The sequence below is a fragment of the Anabrus simplex genome, chromosome 8, assembly GCF_040414725.1.
Source record: "Anabrus simplex isolate iqAnaSimp1 chromosome 8, ASM4041472v1, whole genome shotgun sequence".
In the NCBI taxonomy this organism is placed as follows: domain Eukaryota; kingdom Metazoa; phylum Arthropoda; class Insecta; order Orthoptera; family Tettigoniidae; genus Anabrus; species Anabrus simplex.
The window spans coordinates 122,366,928-122,386,764 of record NC_090272.1 but is presented as its reverse complement, the minus strand read 5'-3'; the positions used below and the strand labels follow the sequence as shown (position 1 = coordinate 122,386,764).

At 40.8% G+C, this 19,837-nt stretch overlaps 2 protein-coding genes across 2 annotated transcripts in view; one reads left to right on the top strand and one right to left on the bottom strand.

Moving 5' to 3' along the window:
- Positions 1–19,837, bottom strand: part of LOC136878875 (protein SERAC1) — a 315,365-nt gene that overhangs the window by 224,841 nt on the left and 70,687 nt on the right. The window lies entirely within an intron of this gene.
- LOC136878876 (uncharacterized) overlaps positions 18,064–19,837 on the top strand; it is a 187,992-nt gene continuing 186,218 nt past the window's right edge. The window contains exon 1 of the mRNA XM_067152439.2: positions 18,064–18,208. The gene's annotated coding sequence lies outside the window, so the exon portion shown is untranslated. The remainder of the gene's footprint in view (positions 18,209–19,837) is intronic.

The following is a 19,837-nucleotide window of genomic DNA, read 5'->3' as shown; positions in this document are numbered from 1 at the left end:
GTCAGGGGTAACACTAGTTCCACTATAATATCGTGTGGTAAAACCAATAAAAATAATTTCGTGTGGCTATCACAGCCTGGTGTAGCGCTTGTAAGGCAGATCTTGCAGGAAGGGTGAGCAGGCGTGACACAGATGCGGGCAGCTTACGTAACAAGCGTACGTCAAAGTGAAGCGAGAGAGCGGACACAATTTTTCGGGAAGCGAGGAAGCATTAATGTTCGATTGTGATTACGAAGCTCTCCACTAATCACCTAAGATGATTGGGGGACATTATTTAAAATTTAAAATAAAGCTATATAATCGCAACAAAAAACCCTAACCTTTTCAAGATATTCCTGTTTGATTTATACTGCGTTCGATATAAACAGTCTGTTTTATTTTCTTATATTTATTAATTCATTCAAAGAAAACTGACACGTTATAATGCTCGTATTAGAGTCTACAAAAGTTTTAAGCGTATAAGCTGCGATTTACAATTCCTTGCTTCGGAATGACGGTGTTTTCATTAAGAAACCCAGAAAAATTCCTGTTATTCATTAAGCAAAAATTAATATAATTAAATAATGAAACCATTATTTTGCAGTGTTGTAGTGTTGTGTGTCTTTCCCTGTTCACTGAATTTCTGAAAATCGTATTTAAAATGTAACAAGGCGTCTGGTGATAACAGCTAGCCTCTAAATGGCGAAAGGGGGTTTCATCATGAGTGAGGACATAGATATTTACTATACAAGATTAAAGTACAACAACAACAACGTAAATATATGTACCCGGTATATGTACAGTACGCCTTCAAATAAATAAACTCATTGATGTTATTCCCGGTAAGCATGATTGGACTGTTGGTGAGTTTATCAGATAATTTAAACCAAACAACCACAAGCAACAACTATTCCACGTTAACTTCGTATAATGTTAGAACTGTTTTTAAAGAACCTCTTAAAATGTAATATTGAAAACTGTAATTCATTACATACATTATTAAAATATTTGAGGTTGTAAGCCTAACTCTTTACTGTATCCGATAAATAATAATAATAATAATAATAATAATAATAATAATAATAATAATAATAATAATAATAATAATAATAATCGTATGGCCTCAGCTACCGTGTGCAGACATTTCAATTTGACGCCATCTGGCTGTCTGCTCGTCAATTTCGACGTTCCGTTTTACTCTAGGCCCACTAGATGGCAGACCGAGTAAACCGAAACTTTCTTGGGCGTCTATGACTGAGATTTAATTAATTTTGTCGGGTAAACACCAAATGTGTCACCAGAGATCTTTTACATGCCGACATCGTACGACATGGAGTGTCTAATAGACTTTTTTCCGCCCTTCAAAAATCCAACAACCTCTGCCGGGTTTGAACCCGCTATCTTGGGATCCGGAGGCCGACACTCTACCAACTGATCCACAGAGGCAGATACTGTATCCGATCAAAATATATAAACTGTAATAAACATAAATAACTTTTTTCTCGATGATGTCGAAATTTACATATTATATGCGAGAAAACTGAATCTTATTGAGGCTCATTATAGTTCAAGTTTCATTATGGTACAGGTTATCCGCCAATCAGAGTTCAGATTTTCATTAAGATACAACTTTTTGAACACTTAGGTAAGGATAGCATCGCACCTGCTCTCAACGCACTAGCTTCACACTTGTTTCCAAAATAGAAAATGTTGGACACGTATATTAACATCAATGCACCTTCTACTTCCAACATTCCACAACCATGCGGTACATTCCCGCAAATTCACTTCACCAACTGTACAATAAGCAATTTGCATTTGAAATAAAGCGAGATTATGATAACCTTCGATCAAAGCTTTGAAAACGTATGACATTGTCAAGGTCTCTGATCCACTCACGGAAAATCAATAACCCAGCGCATGCGCTCTGTTCAGTAAACTCAACTGTCCAGTGACATCGACAGAAATTTATAAATATTTAAAAAATAAATAGAGTTATAATTATCGTCGAGTATAAAGAGTCGTATGCAACTCGCCTATAATGGTAATTAAGACACTCGTGTCTTAATTGAATACCTGCCGGCAAAAAACGTTTTTAGAATGCTGGGTTTCCGTGCATAAACGATGTATGCGGTCAAAGTGAGGCATGTAGGAATTTATGTTGGCAAACATGTACGTTAAGCGCCTTTTTTCTTTTGTTTAAATTTCGCCACGGGTCGTGCGGGTGTAGAAACCAACGACATTAAAAATATAGACTGCTAATCTGATGGCCATCTTTGAATCTAATTGAACCACTAGCAGCCATGACACTTGCAGGCAAAACATATGCTTATTTCCTCTGAATCTGCCATAGAAAGGCTCTGCAGAAGTTGTTGTTTGATGGAGTACGGTCTTTGAGAAGGTGTGCAAGGTTAAAACAAACAAACAAACAAACAAACAAACAAACAAACAAACAAACAAGCAAACAAACAAACAAACAAACAAGCAAACAAACAAACAAACAAATGTAGGCTATGAATTCAGTCGAATGAAGTCACGCGAGGTATGTGCCTTCCATTTAAAGAACAGACAGGCGTCAAGGAAATTGCAGGTAGTATGGGAAGATACTCAACTAGATCACTGCCCAACACCTAAATATCTAGGTGTAACATTGGATCGTGCTCTCACCTACAAACAACACTGCATGAACATCAAGCAGAAAGTGTCGGCTAGAAACAACATCCTTCGCAAGTTGTCTGGAACCAATTGGGGTACACATCCAAAGACGTTGAGAACTACAGCCCTGGCTCTGTGTTACTCCGCTGCAGAGTACGCTTGCCCTGTTTGGTACAGATCAAGTCATGCTAAACAAGTTGACATTTCTCTAAATGAAACATGTCGACTCATTACTGGCTGCTTGAGACCAACTCCACGAGATAGAATCTACTGTTTGGCTGGAATCGCCCCACCAGATATAAGAAGAGAAGTTGCATCCATGAATGAGAGAACTAAAGCACTTGCCTCATGTGCACACCCATTAAATGGATATGAACCTGCCCACCGAAGATTGAGGTCTAGGAGGAGTTTCCTGAATACAACCGAAGATTTAAACGAATCTGCCCAATCCACACGGTTGAGATTATGGAGAACTAGAAATCCTCAACTTGCTGATTGGATGCTACCAATTGAACATCTCCCCCCAGGACACGAGGAACATTGGTCTACGTGGAAATCGCTGAACAGGCTTCGCACTGGGGTTGGTAGATCAAGAATCAATATGGTAAAGTGGGGCTTTCCTGGCACATCCAGGCAATGCGAATGTGGTGAAGACCAAACCACAGCCCATTTCATGAACTGTAGTAAGTGTCCTTTAAGTTGCACAATAGAGGACTTGATGGCTGCAACACCTAATGCCCGTGATTTGGCAAAATTTTGGGCAGACACTATTTGATATGTATGTCATTAAGTACCATTATGCAATGTAAAATGTATGCTTCTGATACGAATGAATGAATGACGCGAGGTTTGACCAAGAGAGGTCCGGTAGAAATATTAAAGTGGTAAAGCTGGTAGGATACCGTATGTGGAAGGAATGCTACACTCAACCAGGGGTCAGGTGTTCTCAACTTTAGAATCTGGGATTACCCCATTTAGTGGCCCCTTACGACAGGCAGAGGATGCCGTAGATATATTCTACACAGCAACCAACGGACGTATTTGCTGCATGTCGCACAGCAGTTCTTAGAAAGTAGCCATAAGTAGCAAAAAGCTTAAAACATAACAAACCAGACAAAGAAGCAAAATTCAAAAATTATACCAGAATGACACTGAAGGCACCGTATGTCATGAAAAGGCAGTGGTATCTTTCTCTACGCGTGTGAATTCCTCAATGAACTGCTGTACGTATAACATGTCTTTCTGTAGAGAATGACTTTATTGTTAGTGCATGACGCCGAATTATCCATTCTTCTACATACGTAATTCTCGTTTTAACCAAGCAAATGCTCACCATATTCACTGCGCTTATTTCATTATAACATCAATGCAACATTAAGCATGTTTCAAAATGTCATGTTTATTCTTAAATATATCTTTAATTTCCAATAACGTATAATCTCATCAATATTCATTGAACTGATAAGGGCTGTCAAGACCAAGAAGTGGCAGCCGCCATGACAGTTGCAGGCAAAAATTAGTTCGCTGTGCTTCAACCAGGGGCGCTGTAACGAGTATGTTTAGCAGTCTATATCTTTCATGTCGTTGGTAGAAACGTAGTATCAATGGAGGAGGAAAGTCGTGTGTCGCTAAATCCGAGTGTGTGCAACGATATAAATAGGGGACGAAAGCGCAAAATTAAATATAGTAAATGGAAGAGGAATGAAAAGAAATACATGCGGAATTCAGGGCAACCATATATGGCCCACAGTAACAAATCAGTGCCTACGAAAATCTTGCTGAACAGGCGGGTGCAAAAATGTAGTAAGACAGTTAACGTGTTTCATGGGAGATTCACATGTCTTATATTTTAATGCGTAATCAAGAGTTTTTATTCTCGACTGTTTTATATACGTATATAATGTATTATATATACTGTATATGCATATAAATATGTCTAGCTCTCTTTACAGATTGCTCACTGTATTCATTAAACGCGGTATTGCCTGTATCTGCGGAAAAGAAAGCTAATCTGCTAGACATGTATCGATACATTCGTGAAAAATATCGAGGTTTTTAAGAGAACCTAAAGACAAAGTGAAGTGACAATGTAATGTTTATTCATCATTGCAAAACATTCTCACAACAATACTGCTGGTGTTCAGTGAATTTTGTTAAACAATGGGAAGCTCTAACAATGGGTACTGCAAATAAGAAGCGTGGTTTATGTTTCATTATTTTTTATACACAATAAAAACAAAGCTATAAATATTTTCAATAGTATAAACGTTGTAACCTGCAAAAATGTGCTACTTCCGTTACAGTTAGAACCTTTTTGCACGGACATCAAACGATCATCCCTTATAACTTGATTTTAAAGTCGTACTTTGTCAAAATTATTATGCATTAATAACTAGTGAACTCATTTAAACTAATTGTCAATGGCAGAATAAGCATTCACGAACAATTCTCTTGTTTATTTGTTTTTCCTCTCCTGAAAAATTTGCATTTTGAGGGTCACAACGTTTTTGCCGGCAGGTATTAAATTACTGCCATTGCTTGTTGCACAATGTACTATTTTCTTATAACGTAAACTGAAAATTGACGTGGATTTCTGCCCGTTATTTTCTGCCTCCATTTCAAACTAAGGTATCGCCGCAGTGATCGAGAGTGACTGGGAGGAACTTTGCCCAACCTTCACGGCCTGTGACGTAGCCACAACGTCACTGTGGTGGAATAGCACATGCTTCGCTTATCGCCGAACAGCCCGCCCACTTATAGAGCTGGGCGCCCGTGGGACGGAATGCCCAGCGTGAGCACCTCTGGTTATAGGCCTTCAGTAATTTTGAGATCCTCTCCTTATTTGTTCTACGATTCCACCCTGAGGGCTGAATTACTTCTCCCGGGTACTTGAAATTATTCACTTGATTAATGTTGTCGAATTTAGTCTTTAGAGGTTTCCCATCTAGGTAACGAACAGATCCTTCCATGTACTGAGTTTTTTCATACGATACTTGGAGCCCAGTCTTAGCTGCAATTTCATGAAGTTTTTCAAGAGCCTGAACTACTTCTTGTCTGTTGATAATAATAATAATAATAATAATAATAATAATAATAATAATAATAATAATAATAATAATAATAATAATAATAATAATAATAATAATAATAATAATAATAATGTTATTTGTTTTACGTCCCACTAACTACTCTTTTACGGTTTTCGGAGACGCCGAGGTGCCGGAATTTAGTCCCGCAGTTCTTTTACGTGCCAGTAAATCTACCGACACGAGGCTGACGTATTTGAGCACCTTCAAATACCATCGGACTGAGCCAGGATCGAACCTGTCAAGTTGGGGTCAGAAGGCCAGCGCCTTAGCCGTCTGAGCCACTCAGCCCGGCTGTCTGTTGATAGAAAGAATAGCTAGATTGTCTGCGAGGACCCCAATAGTTATTCCCTTTGTGTCATTTTCCCATATCTTGATAACTTTTTCGAGCACAACATTGAAAAATAACGGAGATAAGCTATCTTCTTGTCAAAGTCCTGTGGTAATACCAAAAGGGTCAGAAAGTTCACCTTTAAATTTAACTCTTGAATTTGTGCCAGTCAGCGTCTTACGAAGTAAGTCCCTCGTTTTCTTTTCAACTTTGAATTCTTCTAGAATATGGAATATTGTGTGCCAGTCTACTGAGTCATTAGCTTTCTTCTTATTCGCGATCTTTTTTTCATTACTTGGGGGAGGCACTACTGTATATGTTGACTAAGTACACTTTCATGACGGGATGTCTTTCGTGGCTCCAATCCTATGCAAAGGGATGCATTCACTATTGCGTTTTCCTACGGTGGTTTTTAGTTTTAGTGTGGTGTAAAGGACGGACATAAGACACCTAGTTCCAGAACCAGAGGACTTAACGCTATTAAAATCCCCGAACCGGCTGGGAATCGAATCCTGGGTCTTCTGAACCGAGTTCCAGTACGTTGACCATTTCTTCAAGGAGCCGTTTATTATTATTATTATTATTATTATTATTATTATTATTATTATTATTATTATTATTATTATTCAGAAGTGGGTTGTGTGCAGCCCTAGCTCTTTCCGGAACGGCTAACGACGAAACTAAACACGGCTATTCTCTATTCATTCATAACAGGCCAATTCTCTCTTATATTTGCAAGTTTTGCCTAAAACTGCAATGGTTATTATTGTTATCTAAGATAAAATTGATCCTTTTTTCTTCTTGTAACCGAAGTTCACCTAGAAATGTTCCAGAAGAAAGTCGTTTGTATTTTTAACAAATGTTATTTTACGAAACCTTCGACTAGATGATTTGTTAGGACTAAAGACGGTCTTGTTCTATGCAACGGCTGCTGGTCCTCACGTTCTAGCTTCAGAAGCGTCTCCTTGACCCTTACGGACCTTTTCAATGAGGGTGCTCATGGCTACTTATTAATAAAGGAGCTGCGACGAACAAAGAAAAAGAACGAATCAATACGTTACGTGAAAGTGAAAACAATAGTGATACTCCTAAAACTTTGCTTAATATTTTATGAAGTAATATTCAACTACAAAAAGTATCACTGTAAGAGGATAAATCGAATAATAAGCAAGTCGACATAGTTTATATCTGAGTACGAATCTTAATCCATGAAATCTCCAGTAGCGAAGATTCAGAGCAGCCAGAGAAGGCCAAGCTTTCCAAAAAAATGTTTTGCTAAATAAAAACAAATATCTTATTTGTATTTAATATTCTAATGAAATGTATCTTCAGCGAATCGGTGTAGCGAAGACCTAACAGGCAGCAATAGTTAACTCTTTCTTCCACGTCCCGTACTTTTACTTTCTTCTACCACATTCACCTCTGATTCGTCTGATGTCCTCTCTGTTACTTTTCACGCTCACACGGTGTGATGGAACATCTTAATTGGATCACGGCCGACTGGATCTCTCGCTGCGCTCCAGCTAGAGCGACGCATCAAGTCGGCCGTGATTGGAGCTTAATGTTGTCGTCAGCTCCAGCTTGGAGCGCTGTGCCAGCATACAGCGAGCTACCAGGTGATGAATGAGCGTACTACTACAGCTCCAATGGCAAAGCATTCTTAAATTCAAATCCTCATTATTATAGAAGTCTTCTTCGAGAACAGTCGAGATTTTCTTTTGAAGACGCGGACAACGTTCTCTGCGAAATGCGAACAGTTTCACCTTGTTTTCTTGACACGACGTAAGCCCGAAGCCCATATCATGTCTACAAGCAGCAACAGTGTTCTGTTGTCGCCAAAGCGTCAGGGTAAGCGGAGAACACACTGCCTTTCCTGGTCACTCAGTTGGGGATGGTGGGTGAGCGGGCAGAGGGGCACCCATTGATTCACGCTCCGATAAATTTTCCCTGAGCGCCCAACTACAGCGTTTCTAGGCTATCTTTTCCTAGAAAGTCATTGTTCTCAAGATTGAAGAATAGTGTGGATTATGGCTATTTCATAAGGATATGTCAACTTAATGTTACGTAAAGCTATAATAATAATAATAATAATAATAATAATAATAATAATAATAATAATAATAATAATAATAATAGTTCTACGTCCTAATTACTTTTTCGGATTTCGGAGACTTCGAGGTGCCTGGATTTTGATCCGCAGGAGTTCTTCTACGTGCCAGTAAGCTTCAAATAGGCGTCTTACATTTTATATTATTACTTCTGTTGACCTAAATATGATTCTCATTGGTTTTAGTTAAACATATGCTAAACACACTAGAGAAAGTAAAAGTAAACTGAATGAAAGAGATAGGTCAGTAAAATCACTGGAAGCTAGTAGAGCCCGGATTTTTAGGTGCTGATAGGTTAGACTGCAAACTTATTTAAGCCAATAAGAAGTGTGCCCTACCGTGTACAACAGTTATGCTATGAGGTTTGCATAGACATTAGGAGTACGGCCTATAGAACTCCTAAAATGTATGTTACTCTTGCTACAGTATGGAAGAGCGGGTTGTGAGACACTTCCTATTAACCAAATCAGTTTGCATTCTAATCTATTACCACCTAAAAATCCGAAGTCTACTAATAAGATGTAGCATTAGAGATATTTCAGAGCGGAATCGGCAATTTCCGAATCTTGTATCTCCCAAACAGGGAATAGAAAACTTCAGATACATAATATTTATGACTGACCAAATAGTACATTATTCAACAAGCTTATAATTACAATTATGGGCGAGTTGTATACGACTGTTTATACTCTACAATAATTATAACTATCTTTTAAATACTCACGTTTATGTCGAGATGTCGCTTGACAGTTGAGTTTACTGAACAGAGCACAGAGCGCATGCGCTGGGTTATTGATTTTCCGTGAGTGGATCAGAGACCTTGACAATGTCATATGTTTTCAAAGCTTTGATAGAAGGTTATCATAACCTACCTTTATTTCAATTACAAATTGTTTATTGTACAGTTGGTGAAGTGAATTTGCGGGAATGTAATAATGATAATGTTATTTGTTTTACGTCCCACTAACTACTCTTTTACGGTTTTCGGAGACGCCGAGGTGCCGGAATTTAGTCCCGCAGGAGTTCTCTTACGTGCCAGTAAATTTACCGACACGAGGCTGGCGTATTTGAGCACCTTCAAATACCACCGGACTGAGCCAGGATCGAACCTGCCAAGTTGGGGCCAGAAGGCCAGCGCCTTTACCGTCTGAGCCACTCAGCCCGACTTGCGGGAATGTGCCGTGTGGTTGTGGAGTATTGGAAGTAGAAGGTGCATCGATGTTAATATGTTTGTCCGACATGTTTGATTTTGGAAACAAGTGCGAAGCTAGTGCGCTGAGCGCAGATGCGATGCTATCCTTACCTAATTGGACAAACAGTTGTATCATAATAGAAATCTGAACTCTGATTGGTGGAGAACCTGTATCATAATGAAACTTGAACTATAATGAGCCTCATTAAGATTCAGTTTTATGACATATAATATTTATATTTCGGAATCGTCGAGCATGAACTTAATTCAAAACACTTGTATACACGGTATTTCCATTATTATTATTATTACTATTATTATTATTATTATTATTATTATTATTATTATTATTATTATTATTATTATTATTATTATTATTATTATTATTCACCGCTGGATATCTTGACCAGGAGACTCGGGAGAGTGAGAATGCTATTCGGAATTTAGCTGTTTTCTTCTATCAGGAAGTATATACGCACCCTCTTTGATGGACTTCGTTGACACGTCTTAGCATAGTCAGACACTCAATTACCCTCATCTTCCGAAAGTCATTACTAGGGCCCGGATTTTTAGGTTCTTAAAAACCACGTTTTAATTTTTTAATAGCTCAAAGTATTTTTTAGTTTGTTATCCTCCTGAAATAGTTTTAATGATCATTTCAATCATTACTAAAATTATACTATTCATTCAAACTTTTTTTGCAGTCGCTTAAGTGCGGCCAGTATCCAGTAATCGGGAGATAGTGGGTTCGAACCCCATTGTCGGCAGCCCTGAAGATAGTTTTCCATGGTTCCCCATTTTCACACCAGGCAAATGCTGGGGCTGTACCTTAATTAAGGCCACGGCCGCTTCCTTCCCATTCCTAGGCCTTTCCTATCCCATCGTCGCCATAAGACATCTGCGTCGGTGCGCCGTAAAGCAAATGATGACTTGCCTTTAGGCATCGCTACTTCTGAGATGCGTAAGCTTCTTAAACTGCCTTCAATAATAACTTGATTTATAGGGAAAATTAATTTTAGTCTGTCGCATAATAGTGTGTATAGAGCTAAACAGCCGTAGCTGGGGGTAGTCGACTGTACACAATGAGAGATACACTGAAGCTGGTAAGTTAGGGGGGCTTGTTCCTGCTACATACAGGTCAATGAACGCCCGGGGGTTGTGTCTTGTTTTGTGCTGTACCCTAGTGGAATAGTATCGTATCACGTTGTTTCGCTCTCACTAGTTATACTTACAAACCACTTCCAGTTCCAAACCATGAAGTCATTTCAAAAAGTCGTGCATAATGTTTATTATTTTTTTAAATAATTCAATTTCATTAATATTTGGTACTTCTATTTCAAAATAACGTAATACTGTCTTGAATAGCCCATTTAGTTTTTTTAGGTGTTAACGTCTTATTTGGTTATTTTTAGGTTTTATAAGATTCGAGTAATTTACTCCAATGGTACTGAAATGGATAAGTAAGTTAAAAACTGCAGTTAGCTAGCAAGGAATAAAATAGTTTAAAACCTAAAAATCCGGGCCCTAGTCATTACATTTTCGCCGATGTAGGCAGCATTTTTAAAATACAGATTCATCGTTACTGGTTCTCGTGCCTTTGACTAAACTGTATTGTAAGCCGTTCACCGAAGGGTAAGAGTGCGCGAATAAGTGTGCCGGTGGTTTTTTAAATCCTGTGAGTAGCGATTACTACAGGTTGGTCCATATGATTTGTTACGCCCCTCCCCCGAAATACTATCTTGTTACCCCTAATTCAGTTTTTCTTTTGCAGAGATGGTTGACACAAGCTCTTATAGTGTGGAGGAGCGTCTTGTTGTTAGTATTTGGGCTCATGAACGTCCACATACTGGGAAGACCATAGAGGATGTGCAGCGAGATTTCACGAGACGATTCCACAAGACTGCATCTCCTAAAGTGACAATACTACGTTCGAAAAAAAACAACTGTTTTTATTGGGATGTATCAAAGAGAAACCGAGGCCTGGAACACCAATCAGACGACATACCACATGTGCAGGAGTGGAGACATCTGTGCTTCGGTCACTAAACAAGTCACTCCGCAAATGGTCTTCTGAACTTGGAATCCCGAAAACAACAATGATACGACATATAAAGAAGGATCTTGGATTGAAATTCTTTAAACCAGCAGCCATCAACGAGCTCAGTGATGATGACATGCGTAGACGACAAGCATGCGCAAAACTGTTGGAGGTATTTCCTACACTTCCACAGCAGGCTGACCTTTTCTTCTCCGATGAATGTGCAATTTATCGAAGTGCACGTGCGAGGAAAGTTTACATCTGGTCCAAAGAAAATCCTCATTATTACGAAGAGCTGGAACATCCGCCCGCTCCCCCCACGTGGGATGCTCTGGGTCGCTATGTCCGCTAAACACTTGATACGCCCCTATAGAAGGATGCTGTTAGGGCTGCCTTTGATAGAATCAACAAAGGTTTGCTTCGTAAAATATAACAGGTCACGGCGCCGCATCATTTTGTGCCACGAAAATAATGGTGGTCATACTGACCTTGTAGATGCGTAAACATTTTGTGCCACGCGAACAGACATACGCCTGGTTGACATCGAATCCATAATACCTGATATTATACTGTATTATTATAGAGTCATGTCAAGTTATGGGGGTAACAAGACATATGGAGCACCCTTTATGTTGAAGTAAATTCGTATCCTCGTCTCGAGGAGGTGAGCTGTATGTACCACTCTAACCACATACCAGCCCTCCTGTCATTCTTAAATCTCTGGCAGTACCGGGAATCGAACCCGGGTCTCCGAGGACGGCAGCTAAGAGTGCTAACCGTTTGGTGTTGAAGGCTTCTTTGTTTAGTACTGCCTTCTACCGACAGAATTTGCGTTGTCGACATCCATCTGTTATGAGAAGGGAACAGGAATCGTGATACTCCATGAACATGTTTCCCAGGTGGAAGGGTGTAGTGACAGATTTATATACAGTGAGGTTGGTCATGCTGATAAATAATTTATCACTGTATCAGCTGCTGAGGTTAGCCAATCAGATTACTTTGCGCGACTGTGTTGCTACATCTGTACGTGACTTAAGAATGGCTTGAAAGCTATGCCGATAAATCAGAATCAAAAACGAACACACCGTTGGTTTCACCCAGTGTGACCGTAGCGCGATCCTGTAATCTCAGATCTGTATTCAAACCCCTCCCTTGGCGAAGTTTGATTCTTGCACTGGTGCTCTCATGCTGGTCGTAAACCACGTACAGATTTAGCAACAGCGTCACTCAAAGCCCATTTGAATTCGCCTGCGAAGTGATCTGACTGGCTAACTTCAGCAGCTGATAAAATATCAACGGTGTGAGATATAGAATCATTTATCTCAAATTATCTATCAGCATGACCAACCCTCTAACTCTGATATAGGCCTACCCGATTCACGCTATTTTCGACCATCCTTCATATACTTTGGTCAATTACTAAGTCATGGCAACTATTTTATTTTAGACAAATGCTTTGCTGTGGCAATATACACATATGAAAACACAGAATGTACTTTACATGAGTTTTCCAGGAAGTATTGCAGACAAGGGAGAAGAGTAAAAGTAAGAAAATGTCATCGTATTACATAATGTTCAGAACAATAATTTTCACGCACATTAACACATTTTGAACACATCCTTCGAAGTAATCTCAACTGTTCGCTGCCAACGATGAGGAAGACGACCAATACGATCAGTTGCTCATTGTCCAATCCGGCAATCTCGCGTCGCACTGCGTTGACTGTCTTTTTGTGTGTGGAAGCGTCTCCCAGGCAATGGAGTTTTCAATTTCGGTATTAAAATCAAAACCGCATGGTTGACACATCGGGGTATTAGGGAGGATGCTCTAGTACTTTCTATCTCCAGCGCCGTAAGTGAATCTGAACAATGTTTGCCGTGTGGGCTGTTGCATTATCGTGAAAGATGATTGCACTGTCCAGCAACACGGGACGTTTATTTCTCATAGCGCGATGTAGGTTATTCTGCACGTAAGCGTCGTAGTAAGCTGCATTAACAGTTTGGCCATGGGGGACAAAATGACACAAAATAATTCCTCGAAAGCCATGCGCTAAAATGACCATTCACTTCATACTGGAGATGGATTTTGACGAACTTTGTGTTTTCGCGGCGATCCTGGATGATGCCATTCAGCAGACTGGCGTTTAAGCTCGGGTTCATAAGCGCTGACCCAGGTTTCGTCAATGACAATTATCCTGTTCAGCATGACGTCTCCTTCACTTTCGTATCGCTCCAGGTTCGTTTCGAAATGACCCCCCCCCCATGGCACTACAGCCCGAAGGTCTGCAGATTACGAGGTGCCGTGTGGTCAGCACGACGAATCCTGTCAGCCGTTATTCTTGGCTTTCTAGACCGGTGCCGCTATCTCACTTAAGCTGAGTGGACCTCGAACCAGCCCTCAGATCCAGGTAAAAATCCCTGACCTGGCTGGGAATCGAACCCGGGGCCTCCGGGTAAGAAGCAGGAACGCTACCCCTAGACCACGGGGCCGGCTTCAAAAAGACAACAGTTCACAAATTGTGAATGACCAAGGGGATCAGCTAAATTCTTAGAAAGGTACCGAATACTCTACAGAATAAAATGACTGACAACAATTTTGTAAACAGCACAGATCAGTACCTGCAAAATATCGTGATCTATGCGTAACAGAGATGGTGATTTAGGAAGCTAACTGAGTCTTATGATATCTAAGATAATGTTCTGTAACGTAGAGTGATGAATAGTCAACCCCTTTATGAGGCAATGTGTACTTGGTCACACTGCCTCTGCAACCGAAGGACAAGCCTGTTAAAACCATCTGTCTGAACGGATGTTGTAGTGATGGCCCTTCTCTTTATTCTGCTGATACCTCCATCCTTCGAAAGGGTGGACGTTTCCAATTTCTTCTTTGTTTTAGTGAACAAAGGATGATCATCTCAGATTTCCCCTTACCACCACCACCATCACCATCACCACCACCACCACCACCACCACCACCACCACAAGTAGCCCTGTATTTATATCGTATGAATAAAATTTGAAAATTGGCTTATAAACCAGCGGGCAAGTTTCATCTTTCATTGTATCTATTTTACTTCCTGGTTCTCTGAACAAGGAAAATAATCTTCTCTTGCAGAAGTTCTTGGTTATTAACAGACGAAACTGGACATTCCAAAGCCAATTCTGCACATGATCATCTTGAATCCATTCCTTGTCGAGAGCCCATAACTCGGTATTAATAGAGCAGTCCGTCCCCGGAGCTGTGTTGACAGCAAATTGCGAGCGTGACGTCAACTCTAATTGACCCACACAGCCCGCCTCAACGGAGGCTCCAGTAGTCGGTCTACCACTCGGCAGAGAGATAATGACAGTTACAAGCCGCTCAGTTTCTTAAGGAAATCTAGACAAAGAAATAATGCTCATCCAGCAATCGAAGAAAACGTAATTCCCCGAGAGCATTGAGTTGCTGCCCCCCCCCCCCCACTCTTGTTAGTGGTTTAACACCGTACTAACACATCGCAGGTTTTCGACGACGCAAGGATGGGAAAAGAATAGGACTGGGACGGTAACGATACAGCCCCAGCATTTGCCTGGTGTGAAAATCTTCACGGCTGCTGACGGTGGGATTCGAACCGACCACGTGACCCTAACCGCACAGCCAACTCTCTTTGTGCATAAAGTTGCGACCATGGAGATAATAGGTTGAGTCTGTCCTTGTTTGGTCAGCTCTTGTTCTCTTCCAATACTGATAGTGCATTATTAGCTCCGAGAGACCTACAGAGTCTTCCAATTTTACACCTTTCATTGGCCTAACCTTTCTTTTGCCGATAGTCTGAATGAGTGGTTCAGACGGTAGAGCGCTGACCTTCTGTCCCATCAACTACAGCAAACTCCCGATTATCCGCTTTGCGGGTTATCCGTGCATCCCCGATATTTAATTTATTTTATATTTTATTTTCTTTATTTTTGTTACGGCATTTTGAATACGTGTGAACTGAGCGCTTCAAATTCGAGCGCTCTCTCGACTCTGTGCTGATGGCATGCCTTTTTCGAGAGCTAAACTGTATAGCAGTACTTTGTTGGTGCCCCATAATAAGAGTCATGGCGACATGCTTCAGCACTGGAAAGTGTCGAAACTCTTAGACTGTGTTGAACGGGGAGATATTTATTATAGCGATGTTGTTGCGCTTCAAAACATTCGTACTTGTATACGAAAGAACGAAAGCAAAAGGACATTCCTGATTATTATTTTTTCGCCAAATGACAACAACTGACATTTTGTATATTTTTTTACCTCAAGTGTTTTACCAACAATACACGCTGTTAAGTACTTTTATATTAGTCTACTTTATTGAAAAAAAATGGTTATTGAATGTATTAATTCTTCGACATTACTGCATTTTCAAACAGTATTGTATTTTCTGTATTATTAAAAGTTTCGTTGTGCATTAAAATGCACAAAAGCTTTTTATAAAGTTGTTTCACGTCGCAATGACACAGATAGGTCTTATAGTGACGAAGGGATAGGAAGGGGCTAGGATGTGGCGGTAGTGATTGCTTTAAGAGGAAGTACAACTAGGCAACCATCCTCTATATAACACTAATCAGAAGGGGAAAAAAAAGAAGGGACACGACACTTCGAAAAATGAAGGTATATGCCAAAGAAAACCAAGGACCACGAAGGGCGTGAAAATAAAAGACTCCCTAGCCCTCGGAAACCTAATAGCGTCGGGGTCGGAAAAGAACGAGAGTAGACCAAGGAAGGTGGTATAGGATAGATGAAAGTGGGGAGCCTGGCACAAGTAAGTGGAAGCAATGCCAGGATTAAGCTAAGGGCCCCGTGGTCGCCAGCCCGTGCTCCAAAGTTCAGAGCCCCTGGGGCCCCTTTCAGTCACCTCTTACAACAGACAGGGGATGCCGTGGATGTTATTCTACCGCCCCCATCCACAGGGGGAAAGGGCTAGGAGTGGGAAGGAAGCGGCAGTGGCTTCTATTAATACAAAGTCGTATTATCCGTCGTATTCAATAATACATTGTCTAAAATCAGCCAGATCTCAATTTTTTCCTCTTTACACTATGCCTTCAATAAACCCAGAAGCTGCCTGGCTGCTCGGCTCGCCCGGAAGGACGTGGGTTCGAATCCCCGTCAGGAAGTCGTAAAATTTAAGGAATGAGATTTCCACTTCCGGAGGTGCATATGGCCCTGAGGTTCACTCAGCCTACACCAAAAATGAGTACCAGGTTAATTCCGGGGGGCAAAGGCGGCCGGGCGTAGAGCTAACCACTCTAACCCATCAAGTGCCGAGGTTACGGATAGTGCAAGCCTTTACCTTCCACCCCTCCAAGGGCCTTCATGGTCTGTACGGAGATGACTTTGCTTTTTGCTTAGCTTCAATAAACCCTCATGCAAAAAGGCATAATGAGGAACAAACCAGAAGATCGAGAGGTCGAAGCAATAGGACACATTCTATCCAACGTAAATGAAAAGCGTCGTTCAGAAATGTGATAACATCTCTGTGGAAACGCGGTGTGGCACTGACCTCCTGGAATGTGCAAAAAAAAAACGGTATTTGTAGGACGAGAAAGTTTTCTAACGTGTTGAAGTAATAGTGCTCTGTCACTGCAGACTATTTAAAAAGAAGGACCGGTCACGCCAAGTTTACGCAATTCTAACCCGACATTTAGCTTTGATGTGTTGCTTTCATACTCTGTCAGTTAGTGTGGATTCTCAATACCGGTGGTGGTGAGGGGGTGATTATTATTGTTTTAAGGGGAAGTAGGCCTAGAACTAGGCAACCATCCTCTATATAACACTAATCAGAGAGAAAAATGGAAGGGATTCGACACTTCGAAAAATGAAGGTATCGGTCAAAGTAAGACGAGGTCCACGAAGGGCGTGAAAATGAAAGACTCCCTAGACCTAAAGTGCTCTAACACCGTCGGGGTAAGAGAAGAACAACAGTTGACCATGGGAGGTCGGATTTAAATGAAAGTGAGGAGCCTGGCACAAGTAGAAGCAATGCCAGGACTCAGTTAAGGGCCCCGTGGTCGCCAACCCACTTTCCCAAGTTAAGAGCCCCTGGGACCCGTTTTAGTAGCCTCTTACGATAGGCAGGCGATACCATGGGTGTTATGTGGTACAGGTGAATGATCACAAACGTGAAAAAAATGATTCGTCACTGAATAGCACCATATTTTTGGGAGAAATATAGGCTACATTTTTAAACTCAATTTTCGTAACTTTCAGGCAATTTAAGGAAGAGTACTGTGTTTGATTGCTCTAGCTCTTATGGCTTCTGAGAGAAGTGTCACGGCAATGTGATCAAACCGCGCAGCCACTCCATCGGTCAAAGTCTAATCGGCTGCACCTTTGAGGTCTTCTCGTAAAGAAGAAAATATTGGCTATTTTAATAACGATAAAATGAAACTCGCCGAGCGAGAGAAAGGAAGCATTATGCCTTGCGAAACTCGATTGACAATACGAAAGTACTGAATCAGATCCTTACAAAACACAATGAGTTTCTGTTTTCTAATTTCAACAACACCCTTGCACTATGATTCATCTGATGCGAATGACTCCGACACACGTGTGTCCAAGTGGAGCAGATTATCCATGAAAACACCATCAATTAGAATTAGTTACAGTTGTTCCGTCGCGGATCGAACCTCGTTAGCACTAACAAAGGTAATACAGTAGTGTGGAGAATCGATGGTGTGCTAATTCAAAGACACTTGAGAGTCAAAGTCGTTACTTACACATTTAGATGAAGAGCTGGGAAACTCATTTGAAGAAAACACTAAATGCAAAGAGAACTGGTGATCCCGAAGACACACAATCAGGTAAGACAAATTTCTCAAACTGACTGAAGAGAAGTAGGATCTCAGGGATTATTAATAAATAAAGTTATTGACTTTACGTCCCACTAACTAATTTTGACGGTTTTCGGAGACAACGAGGTGCCGGAATTTGGTCCCGCAGGAGTTCTTTTACGTGCCAGTAAATTTACCGACACGATGTTGACGAGTTTGAACTCCTTCAAATACCACCGGACTGAGCCAGGATCGAATCTCCCAAGTTGGGGTCAGAAGGCCAGTGCCTCAACAGCCTGAGCCACTCAGCCCGGCTATTATTATTATTATTATTATTATTATTATTATTATTATTATTATTATATTCCTGCTCTGTTACCTGTCCGACTCACTGGCTGAATGGTCAGCGTTGAGGCCTTCGGTTCAGAGGGTCCCGGGTTCGATTCCCGGCCGGGTCGAGGATTTTAATTGCTTCTGATTACTTTTTCTGGCCGGGGGACTGGGTGTTTGTGTTTGTCCCAACACTATCCTCTTCATATTCACACAACACACTACACTACCAACCACCACAGAAACACGCAATAGTGATTACATCCCTCCATATAAGGTTGGCGTCAGGAAGAGCATCCGGCCATAAAACAGGGCAAAATACACATGTGCGACACAGTTCGCACCCGCGACTTCACAGGTGTGGGAAAAGCGGTAGAAGAAGAAGATTCCTGGCCTGTTACCAATCATGTGGGGTCGGCACTTTATATGTATGTATGTATGTATGTATGTATGTATGTATGTATGTATGTATGTATGTATGTCGTATGGCTTTTAGTGCCGGAAGTGTCGGAGAACATGTTCGGCTCGTCTTGTGAAGCTCTATATGACGCCCATATGCGAACTGCACATCTGGGTGTCGGATGATGACGATGATAATGAGGCAGGGCGACAATGAAACCCGGTGTCGGCACGTAGCCTACCTCTGTCGAATACCACCAAGGAGTCTGTTCAAAGCTTAACGTCTCAATCCAACGGACGAATCACCATCAACAGCGTCATATGCCCTCACTTCATATGAGCACTGCGGAGAGGTTTGGAATTTAATCCAGGGTTTTAGGCACGCAATCTAGTGATGAGAATTTGTATAATACCACCTCCGCTATCCTGCCGGCCAACATTTCGACCAACGGGACTCGAACCGGCTAACCACGGTGTCAGACTATATAGACTTCAAAGCCTTAACGATCATGGCCACCAGGCGGGCTTGAATGAATGAATGAATGAATGAATGAATGAATCAATCAATCAATCAATCAATCAATAGAATATACTCTTTTCTCCCAGTTACGGATGGCCACCAGCTGGGGTGAGAGTATTCATTTATTTTAATTATAATTAATACATTCAATTCTTTTTTATAATACATAACATTAAACATAATATAACTAAGAAAAATGTCAAAAAATACAACTATTTAAGTGTACTTACTAGTATAGAGTAATTCCCATAACTAGTACTTGGGCGTACTATAATTATTAAATAAAGTGAAACTTGGACGATAACTAGCATAGAAAGAGAATAGAAGCTTTTGAAATGTGGTGTTACAGAAGTGTGGTGGTGGTGATTATTATTTTAAGAGGAAGTACAACTAGGCAACCATCCTCATGC